Source organism: Myodes glareolus, chromosome 24 (genome assembly GCF_982192425.1).
Source record: "Myodes glareolus chromosome 24, mMyoGla1.1, whole genome shotgun sequence".
Classification (NCBI taxonomy): Eukaryota; Metazoa; Chordata; class Mammalia; order Rodentia; family Cricetidae; genus Myodes; species Myodes glareolus.
The window spans coordinates 52977728-52989501 of NC_142049.1; the positions used below are offsets into that span (position 1 = coordinate 52977728).

Sequence of the window (11774 nt, forward strand, 5' to 3'; positions counted from 1 at the left end):
AATGTTTACACTAACCAGCTAAGCTTCCTGCTAGTTCTGTCCTTGGTTCTGCTACAGCCTGGTACATTAGCCTGAGGGATCTATTTTACTTTAAAATGGTAATTTCTCAACCTGCCTCAAAGAAGCTCAGGCGCCAAGGCCCATCTAACCTGTCTGACATTGCCTTGAACCCTCGACCACCTGCCTGCGGAAAATATCCCACAGAGGCCAGTTTCCCCAGCCCCCTCTGGGTGGGAGGAGTTTTCCTTTACTGGGGCCTTTATTCTCCTTCCTGCTTTTGTTGGGAGGAGGCCTTGCCTTTTTGATCCTGGTTGCCCACTGGTATAAATACCCGACTTGAGTTTAATAAAGTTGCCATTTACTCTTGGTAAATGAGCAAAGGTCTCTTTTTTGTGTTTGTCTGTTTTTAACCTTCAGGACAGTCGTCCATTCTCGTGGGCCTGAGTTCGGGAAGGCGCTCGCCTGGGTCGGGTGTGGATATCCACTGGAAGGCGGGGTCTAACAGATGTTTCCATATAAGGTGTAGGTAGCTACATATGCATGTGACTAATAAAGTACTTCTGCATAGGAAACCAAATGCTGTTGATCATTTGGTCACTGCCATAGATGGACCTTACAGTATATAACCTCAATATGATTTATTTTGTGAGCAGACTTCTTAGAGAGGCTCCACATTTTTCCTGCTTCAGCTAAATCTTCCCTGCAAATATCAATAGCTATGAGAGTAATGATGTGGAGACGGAGAATGCTGAGATGGAGAACTGTCTTCCACAGTTGGCTGGAAATAACACCTCAAGTGGGATGCAGGCTGAATATCTCTGATGAGATTATGCAAAGGCATTTCTGTGAAGTTTTGCCATCTCCATTCAGAAGCTGAGAAACCATTACCACCTTTAAAACCTCTGACTCTCCACACTGGGAGTTCATATTTTAATAGTCTGTGTTTAATAGTTGCATGGGTTTGGTATTGTCTAAATTTTAAAACACTGAAATTTAAATACACAAGAAATAGTCTTCTTGTTACAAACACAGGAGCTAGCAAATTATTTCTAAATGGGGTCAAATAGATGGTGTCCATAAATAAAATAGAGTATTGATAGTTTGACCAGGGACACAAAAATGCCATATCCTGATCAATGAGAGTCAAGGCCACACCAGTATGAATCAGCATGACAGCTCATTTGCATCATGGGGAATAATTCTGCTATGTACCTCAGTGACAAAAGACACCAGTCACATGATTTTCTGTGTTCCTATTAGCCCAAGTCACAGGAATTCAATTGGTTGTCCCCACTATGCAGAGGAAAAGCCATGTCCTTATTTTGAATCTTATATATTTCTAAGTGCTTCATGTTATGTTGAATACTTTATCTCAAAACCATCTTAAAGTGGGTGCTTGACAGATGAGGAAGCATAGATTGCCTCAATGACTTTGCAGGCACTCAGGTGTTCAGTATGGAAGATGAATACTGAACAGAAGCCCTGGAGCTCTCAGGGGCTGTCGAGCATCAGTATTCTGTTAATGGTTGAAGCAACTGATGCAACAAACAGTAGGGATGAAAATATGGTGACCCATAATGAAGTTCTGGAAATCATTCCTTTCTGTTAATTTCCATTTGTTCAAATATGTTCATAGCAGCATTATAGGTAACAGCCAGAACCTGGAAACAACCTAGATGTCCCTCAACCAAAAAATGGATGTTAAAAAAGGTAGTATATTTGTACAATGGAATACTATTCAGTAAGTAAAAAGCAATGACATCTTAAAATTTACATGCAAATGGGTGGAACTAGAAAAGGCCATCCTGACTGAGATAACCCACTCGCAGAAAGATGAACATAGCATGTACTCACTCATACGTAGATACTAGCTGTAAATCAAAGAATAACCAGCCTATAGTCCACTACCCTAAAGAAGCTAAGTAGAAAGGTGAACCCTAAGAGAAACATATATAGATTTTTCCCCTGGGAAGGGGAAATTGACAAGATCTCTTGACAAAAGAAGCATGGGAGTTGGGAGAGAAGAGAGGGCAGAATGGAATAGGAGAAAAGAAGGGGATGGGGGAGGAGAACTTGAGGTAATGGGATAGTCAAGATGGGGGAATGACACAGACAGAGAGCAAGGAAAGAGATATTCTGATTGAGGGGGCCATTATGGGTCTAGCAAGAAACTCAGGAATCCACAAGGAGGACACCAGCTAAAACCCTGAGCAATAGTGGATAGTGTTCCTGAACTGGCCTTGCCCTGTAGTCAAATTGATGAATATCTTAAATGTCACCATAGAACCTTCATCCAGTAACTGATGGAGACAAGGATAGAGACCAGGAGCAGAACACTGGACTGAGCTCAAAGTCCAGTTGTAAGTGGGAGGAATAAGAATATGAGAAAAGATGTCAAGACCATGATGGGGTACCCACAGAAATAGCATCTTACCTTAGCTAATGGGAGCTCACCAACTCTGATCAGACAGGGAAGGAATCAGCATAGGACCAAGTTAGAACCTCTGTATGTGGGTGACAGTTGTATGACTGGGGTGGACTGCAGGACCACTCTCAGTGGCACCAGAATTTGTTCCTGCTTGTTTGTACTGGCTTTTTGGAACCTATTGTTTCTGGGTGGATACCTTTCTCAGCCTGGATAAAGAGGGGAGGGCCTTGGTTCTTCCTTGTGCAATGTTCCTTAACTTCTCTGGGGAGTAGATGGGAGTAGTAGGAGGTGGAAGGTAGAAGGAATGGGAGAAAGGGAGTGAGTGGGAACTGGGATTGGTATGTAAAATGGAAAAAACATAGATTGTTTTCTATTTTAGAATAAAATAAAACAAAAAAGACAGAAAAAATAAACATAAGTGAGCGATGGACACTTCACAACAATTAGATAGATAGGTTAGAAATTTTCATATAAGGATGATAATATTCTATGAATTAAAAAATCATATCATTTACAATTCATTAGAATTTTATGTTTATAGTTCATGCTTAATATTGTCAGACTATGTGAAGACACAAAGATCTATTCCCACAATGTTTTTCCTGACACAGCCTCTCCAGCAGGCCACATCATGAAACATTCTTGTAATTGATTTAAATGTGCCCAATGCAAACCTATCCCCTTACAGAAGAGCTTTACTTCACACTTCATTTCAAACTGAGATGACACAAAATAAAAGACTTGTCTCTTATTTCTGTGCCTGTAATCTTCAAAACTTAAATTCTCTGTCATTTATTTACTAGACTTGTTCTCAGTGTAAATGTGTGAAGCATCCTCAGGGAACAGGAGATGACGATAGACAGAGAGACAGCCTGTGAGGAGTGGGTGCTACAGAGCATTCCAAACCCTGAGTAGGAGTGACATGGAAATACGTAAGGGGAGAGCAATTTAGGGAATCTAAAGTTTAAAATATGATGCCTGGGTTCAAATATGAACTGTTTCAAATTAGAATGTCAGTCATACAATATGCACGTAAAATTGAGAACATTTAGAACACATTTTGAGAATGTGAACAGTTGTGAGGAATTATGAGAAATGTGTCTCAAACCATGATCATCTCAAAAAGACTTCATACTTCAAAAGAAACTAAAATGTTACATGTCAAAGTTACACCGATGAATAGGAAACCTTGATTGCAAAATGATCTATCATCATCTCTTAGTCAAAAGAAATACATTATGCCTTTCTGTATATTAATCATTTGTACAGACTACAAATCAGAAAATAAACTTTATTTTATTTATTAAATAACATGTAAAAATTACTAAATGCATTTTCATTAAGTCCAGCTTAAATTGACTACTTCTGTATCAGATAACCAATTGCCCTCATTACTCACAATAGTAACTTAAAAGTCTTAGGTACAGGGTTTATACAGTATATGGACACTTCACTAACATGGTTGCCTAAACAAGACATAAATAAGTACAGCACTCACAGAACTACTGACATGGGAGGTGGAATCTCACAGGGCCCCAATCTAGGCAATTAAGGAATAATGAGAGCAGGAAAATTGTCTTCCCCAGGGATAAGCCTCTTAATTGGTTATCCAATACAAACTAGTCAGCTCTGAAATTGGTGACACCAATCAAATTGGGTTTTTATATTCGTGTGTGTGTGTGCGTGTGTGTGTGTGTTTGTGTGTGTGTGTGTGTGTGTGTGTGTGTTTGAGCAAGATAACAATGCATATAGAAAAGGAGGCCATGAATTTGAGGTAGAGCAAGAGAAGGCCTGGGAGTAACTAAAGAGTGGAAATAAAAGCAGGGAAATGTTGTAATCATGATTTAATAAAGAAATTCTGAGCCAACCTTCCCTACCCATTTAGAGTCTCTGGAAACTCCAGACACGAGCAGATCTTCACCTGCTGAGTGATTCCAAAGTCTAGTGAGTGTCTCAGTGAGACAGCTGTCATAGGAAGTCTCTGTGAGGACATGATAATGTGGTGGGCCCACAGTAGAGGCTGAGGGAAAGGGACCGAGTTGTTGGGTATACTCAATGAATGACTGCTGTTAATATTAACAATCTTTGTCAGGGAAATAAAGAAGGAAACCTGACACAATGTTACCACATCACAGATGGAAAAAAATAAAATGCTCCAGGTTTTCAGTGTCCAATAAAGTTCAAAGAACTAATGCTTAGTTTTGCTGGGACTGTTTTCTAAGTTGACCTGGTCTCCAGCAGCACCAGGTTGTGGATTCAATGTCAAGCAACATACCCCTGGCTAATGTCTCCTCAATGGAGTCAAGGAAGCATTATTACCCCTGCTCAAGCTAAGTAGAAGGCTGTCCTGTTTACTGGGAAGCACACAGAGAGACTGGAGCAGAGTCTGGCAGACTCATTGCTGTTACAAGAGTCATTTTATTAAAATATGATAACTTGAAATTCCTGCTACAAAATATTGACAAATGCAATGTGGAAACCAGCAAGAATCCTGAGAGCAAGTACACCATACTGAAAGAGGTGAGCATGGGAGGTCACTGCCTCTAAGGTACGGTAATGGGATCTCACTTCCCTTGTTCCTTTGAGGTCTTCATTTTCTTTGGACAGGGTTTTCTGGGTTAAAAACATGGTGACAATCATAACTAGACAATATAACAATGAATGTCACAATTACATACAATTTTCTCATTTGTTATTTGCACTATTTCAAATATCTTACTGACCTAAATGCACAAAGAAAAATGCAGACAAAGACCTGTTACAGCACATTCATATATATTAAAGAAAAGGAAATCACTGTTAAAAATTCAACAGCAGATGCAACATAAAACAAATTGTCAAAAGTAAAAAGGACAAAGTCTGTTGCGACCGCCTTGACCAGCAAGGAAGACGCAACACCAGAGCTCTTCTTGTAAGCAGTTTACTCAGGACCTTGTTACAATAGTTTCTCTCCCTGGGCAAGCTCCTCCCAGCCCTTAAGTAGCCCTGGGCAGTCAATCCTGGATCGTCATGTGGGCACTGTCCATAGGTCCGCTTATACGCAAGGAGGTTACGATCATTGCGTGATCCTGGCCTTAGCCAAATAAGGTGTTGTTTATCACTGAGAGCACTCACTTTCGGGATCACGGAAGGCCGAAGCTGGCACCATCTTTTAGGTGCAGCTCCACGCAGTTCTCTACAGGTCCCCCTTTTTTGTTTTAAAAGCAACAGGCAAGAGTAGAGGTCTGATCTCTGTTAAAAATGAAGCATGTACTATTGTTTATCCAGGTGTCCTCCACCCAGAAAACACTAGACCCGCTTGGTGCCCTTTTTACAGAGGTGAGAGTTAGGCACCGACCCACGTGCAATCAGACTTGCTCTTCTTGAGGTAGGTGTAATTACCCTCAAGTGCAGTGCGCAAGCCTCACATTCTGTGCTTATATATCTTTTAAAGTAGTTAACTAAACTTGGGGGGACTGTCCTGCTTCAATAGCCGTGAAGGCTTGAATGATCATTGCTGCATTGTGATGTTGTGAGGCTCTCATGTGACAAATGCACCACAGACATACCAGGGAGGCAAGCACCATTAGGCCTGTCAGGGCTCCTATTCCCGCCCACTCCTTAAAATAACTAAATGTTCATTTCAGCATATTAAGAAAAGCATTAACAATAGGTAATTCCAGCCGTGTGGCATTCAGGGAAATAATCTGGTTGATCAAGGTGTCCATCAGGTTCTCGAACTCCTTGTTCCAGTTTCCCTGGAGGTATGCGCTCAGCTGCCAGCTCAGGTTACCGTTCTTTGTAAAATTTTCAGCCAATCTGGAAGTAATACATAAAGAGGAGAGGGAATGAATATATCCTACACTGGTTAAGGTTGCTAAATCATCCACTTGCTCTTGCAAGAGGTCTACTCTTTGGTTTACTGTCAAAATGCCAGCTTTTAAATGACCATAGATAGATTTCAAAGTGGTCATTGTGGAGGCTGTCCTGTCCACGATTTCATTAACTGTCTCTGCAATCTGAGTTGCTGCAGCCATGGCAACAGCAGCTGTCATGGCAGCTGCAGCAGATAAAGCAATTGCGGAGACTAGGGCTGCTGTTATCCCAAAGTCTCGTTTTGTTTGGAGTAAATGAGCGATTGGGAAGGTACCAGTATCAACTCTGACTGGGATGGGAACATATGTGGGAACTCTCATTACCACAGCTGTGTTATAAGTACCATTCCAGCATTGACTTGTGAGGCAAGTTGCCTTAGAGAAATTACAATAGATCACATCCTCTGTGGCATTGGTAATATTAGTCAGCAAAAAGAAGGGTGCCTTTAAGCACACTGGACTGGCAGAAACACTAAGGTTGTTTATCATTTTATTTATAGTAACATTTGGAAGAACTCCCTTCATATCTCAGCTGGCAGAGATGTTAAGTAGCCAGACAGTCAAATTACGAAGGGCAGCAAAAGGCTCTAGGGATGAAAAGGCCCCTCTTTCATTAGAAAGAATCCATTGAAACCTGGGCCAAGTATTTTTCCTATTAGTTTTCTGATTAGTCCGATTAGCAAGATTAAAGGAATATAATCCTAAAGGAGGGGTAAATTCAAAACCTGGTGCAATCTGCGTTGACCTATGATCTGGGCTTTGACATGGTGTCCAATGAGGAGGGTACCCTAAATTAGGGGCACAATAAGGTAATACTTGTCGAGCAGTGGAATTCCCTAATCCAAAGCATGAACTTGAAGGCCGAAGCCCTTCCATCAACATCAAGGAGGTAGTAATATTTGTGGCATTACTACAATTTTTACCGCTGCCAGTGCCTGAGGTAACACTCGTATTTATTGTTTTCAGTGCTTCCGCGAGCATGGCAAAAGGCACATGATTATTGGTCAACGGGTCAAGCCAATTTCCCACCGAGCTATTTTTCAACCATATCCATGGGCTAGAATTATTTTCAAGAGAAAAACATAAGACTCCTTGAAGAGGAACATCACTTGCATTATACACAGCCATGCCAGGGTCTAAATTTATGCAGGATAAGCCTAGTGGAAAAAAAGACAGGTAAAACTTTTGACATAGAATGAACAGGTATAGGAATTGGCCATGCTTTTGCTATGGCACACAGGATTTGTTCATTGGCCTGGATCAACAATGGGGACATCAGGACAGTCACCATCAATAGGATCACAGTCTGAGGCTTCATCTTGCTTGTCGTTCCTCTGCACTTGTACTTTTCTCACCAAGCGCTCCGGTACCCAAATAGGGTCCAAATGATCCTGTGGAAAAACACAAACAGAACCTCGTGCCCATGCCAGCATGGGATCAGGGCCATGCCAGACCCCTGTCAGAGCATCCTTCTATTTTATCAATCCTTTTAAAGGACTGGATGAGCAAGAATGCCTGTCCGCTGCAGACTGATTGGTATTATCCAAATTTAAAAAATTAAGTGTAAACAAGGCTAAGGAAAGTCTATTCTTGGGGGTCTGTTGATGACCTATTCCCCCTTTTTGTTTATGAAGCAATTCCTTTAAGGAGCGATGAGCATGCTCTACAATGTCTTGGCCTTGTGGATTATAAGGCAGTCCATGTATGAGTTGAACATCCACGCATTGGCAGAAGGAGGTGAACTTTTGTCCCATATAAGCAGGACCATTGTCTGTTTTCAATTGCTGGGGTTTTCCCCAGGCGGCCCATGCTTCTAGACAGTGAGCAATCACTTGGGTTGCCTTTTCAACTGTCATAGGTGTGGCATGGATAATGCCAGAGCATGTATCTATGGAGATATGTATGTATTTTACCTTGCCAAACTCAGAGAGATGGGAAACATCGATTTGCCAAAGTTTTAGGGGGAGAAATACACGCGGATTGACCCCTAAAGTTTGAAGGTAATGATGTATGAGACATTGTGGACAATCCGCAACCACCTTGCATGCATCAGCACAGGAAATGGCAAATTTTTGTTGTAGGGTTTTGGCATTAACATGAAACTCTTTATGAAAATCATGAGCCCTTTGCAGGGCAGAGGCAAAAAATTCCATTCTTGTCTGGTACATTGATCAACCTTGTCATTGCCGGCAGCCGGAGGGCCTGGCAAACCTGTATGTGCACGAATGTGCTGTACAAAGAAAGAATTCCTACGTTGCCAGAGTAATAGCTTTAATTGTGTAAATAGCCTATGTACGAGGCTGGAGGATTTAATAGGTCCAGCGCACTCAAGGTATTTTAAGGCGTTAACAACATAACAAGAATCTGAAATTAAATTAAATGTAAATGGACAGGACTTAAATACCTCAACCACGATTGCTAGCTTCACTTGCTGAGGAGCTCCAGGAGAAAACTGATATTTAACAGGTTCTGCAGAGTCCAACATGTAAGCACCACAGCCAGTCTTAGATCCATCTGTAAATATAACACTGGCTCCTGGAATGGTCCGTAAGGCAGTAATTTTTGGAAAGACTACTGGATGCTCTTTAAAAAAGGTTAACAGTGGATGCTTAGGAAAATGACAATCGATGCGCCCAGAATAGGAGCACCATAAAATAGCCCAATCATCAATAGTGGCACATAAAATATTAACTTGATTAGTATCATATGGGGTGACTATTACACATGGTGCAACTCCAAAATGTTGAAGGCAATTTTGAATGCCTTGCTGAGCAAGCAAAGCAACAGCAATAGAATAATATTCTATAGATTTCCCGGGGAAAATCTTGGGATGAATCCAAAGTAATGGTCATTCCTGCCACAGAATACCCATGGGTTGTAGATTAGTGGGTAAAATGCATAAAGCAATATCCTTTTCAGCCTGCACCCATTTTAAAAAGACTTTAGATAATTTTTCCTCTACAAGAGAGAGTGCTTGTCGAGCTTCACTAGTTAATTGTCTGGGAGAATCTAGAGCTACATCACCAACTGAAACATCATACAACACTTTTAACTCATAATTTGCCATGCCCAAACTGCCCCTAATCCAATTTATATCTCCCAATAATTTTTGAAAGTCATTTAATGTATGCAAATGATCTTTTCTTAATTCTACCTTTTGTGGCTATGTTATTAATATGATCATACACTTGAGGAGGATATGCACTTTGCTGGTTGGCGAACCTGCCTTGTCCAAGCAACATGTCTGTGTCCCAGACTGCTTGTGCCCCTCCAGCTGCTAGATTTTTTGCAGCCTGAGCATTGGCCAATTCAACTAAAGGAGCTTTCCAATCTAGATACTGGCCAGGGGACAAGCATGCTCTGCTAGGTTCATCCAATCAGCTGGAGTCATGGCGTGTCTATGTAGAGCTTCAACTTGGCCACCGTAAATCTAGATACTGGCCAGGGGACAAGCATGCTCATGCTAGGTTCATCCAATCAGCTGGAGTCATGGCGTATCTATGGAGAGCTTCCACTTGGGCCACCATAAATCTAGATACTGGCCAGGGGATAATCATGCTCATGGTAGGTTCATCCAATCAGCTGGAGTCATGGCTTATCTATGTAGAGCTTCCACTTGGGCCACCATAAAGGCGGCTGTAGTGCCATAAGTCCAGACAGATTCTGCCAATGTCTTGATGACCTTAAAATTCAAAGACTCATGGAATCGATTGCCTTGTGGATCCTGAAATACAGGAAATGCTGAGGCCATCATCATTTCTGCCCTAATTTCTCTCCATGCCTTAGGATTGAAAGAAATCCCTCCCTCTGCTCCTATAACCTCTGGATACGGGGGCGGAGCTGAAGGGGTTACAGTCCTGCGCATGCCTTTAGATGTCTTATTTTTCCCTCCATTTCCCTTTTTCTTGGAGATTTTCATTCTTTTCAATGTTTTCCTAAGGGTGTCTCTATCTTCTTCATCCGTTTCTGTCTCTGGGTCTGGTTCTCTGGGTCTGGCCCTGTCTCTGAGCTCGAGGAGACAGAAGAGTCTGATTCCTCCAATTCTGACAGGCTAGGATATAATTGACCCCTTTGCTTTTCCTGGGCCCTTTTCTTCTTCCCTCTAGCTGAATCTGTATCAGATGCCACATCAGACTTTGCCTTTTTATAGGCTGCCGTTTCTGAAGCTGCCCTCTCTGAACGTTCCCCCTGTAATATCTCTAAGGCTGCTTGGCCATTTTCTACTGCTTCACTGCGCTTTTGATCCTCGAGGCAGCTTTTCACTAATTTCCAGATAGGTCTTACTCCAGCCTTAAGTGTTCCCTGTTCTGCAGCAAACTCAAGGTCTCTACCTAGCTTTTCCCATGATGGAGTCATAAGCTTCCCAGAGACTGCAAACCAAGGTGCAGTGGTAGAACATTCCTCCAGGAACCTCCCTAAGGTACTTTTATTAAGTTTTAGATTTTTTGAACGAAGCAGCTTGTTCAAAGCCAGAAAAATTGGGTGAGAAGGAGAATTCCCCATGTTTATTCACTGAGGATTCTCAATACACTCCCTACAACAATAAGTAAAAATGATGAACCAGAACACTGTATTCAAGAGTACCCAAGCTGCTAAGAGCAAGTAGTAATCCATCAAGAGTATACAACAATTTTACTTTCAGTTCGTTGGGCTAGCGAACCGAATGTGTTCTACAGACTTGTAGCCCGTTCGCTGTGGTAGGCTTTACTTTCACTTTCGATTTGTCCGCTCTGGTCTCTGCTCTACTTCCCCTCTCTGCCTTTGTTTACAGGTGAGAGCAAATAACTCGCTTTGGTTGTGGATCCCCAATCTTACCTTGAGGACTTACTGGTGCACCCCCTGACTGCTGCAAGTTCTGGGCTCCAGGGAGAGGAGAGGAGAATCACCATATGGGCCACCACTTGTCGTGACCACCTCGACCAGCAAGGAAGACACAACGCCAGAGCTCTTCTTGTAAGCAGTTTACTCAGGACCTTGTTACAATAGTTTCTCTCCCTGGGTAAGCTCCTCCCAGTCCTTAAGTATCCCTGGGCAGCCAATCCTGGATCACCACGTGGGCACTGTCTATAGGTCCACTTATATGCAAGCAGGTTACGATCATCACGTGATCCTGGCCTTAGCCAAATAAGGTGTTGTTTACCACTGAGAGCACTCACTTTCGGGATAGCAGAAGACGGAAGCCGCGCCATCTTTTAGGTGTGGCTCCACACAGCTCTCTACAAAAGTCCAAATAACTTTTGTCTCATGATGATTTTCAAGTAATATGTCTGAATAACTCTCTACAGATAACTGTAATACCAATTAGGAGACCATGATCAGTAATACAATATTTTAACTTGAGGTTTATGAGTGAAATCATGTTTTTATTAATTTTAACATTACATGATCTTAAGTTGAATAAATTTAGGTGAATGTTTTCTATGTAATATTTCAAAATTGTATAGTTGGTAGCTTGATAGTCATTTATAAATGTTTAAGCATGCATATTGAAC

General features: G+C 41.8%; 1 long non-coding RNA gene across 1 annotated transcript; it reads right to left on the bottom strand.

Annotated features, from left to right (window-relative positions):
- Positions 1-5195: 5195 nt before the first annotated feature.
- LOC146889970 (uncharacterized) lies at positions 5196-11246 on the bottom strand. Its single transcript, XR_014999519.2, has 3 exons — positions 11098-11246; positions 7571-7673; positions 5196-6226 (listed from the first exon to the last, which is right to left on the bottom strand). It is a non-coding gene; the product is annotated as an uncharacterized LOC146889970 (long non-coding RNA).
- Positions 11247-11774: the final 528 nt, after the last annotated feature.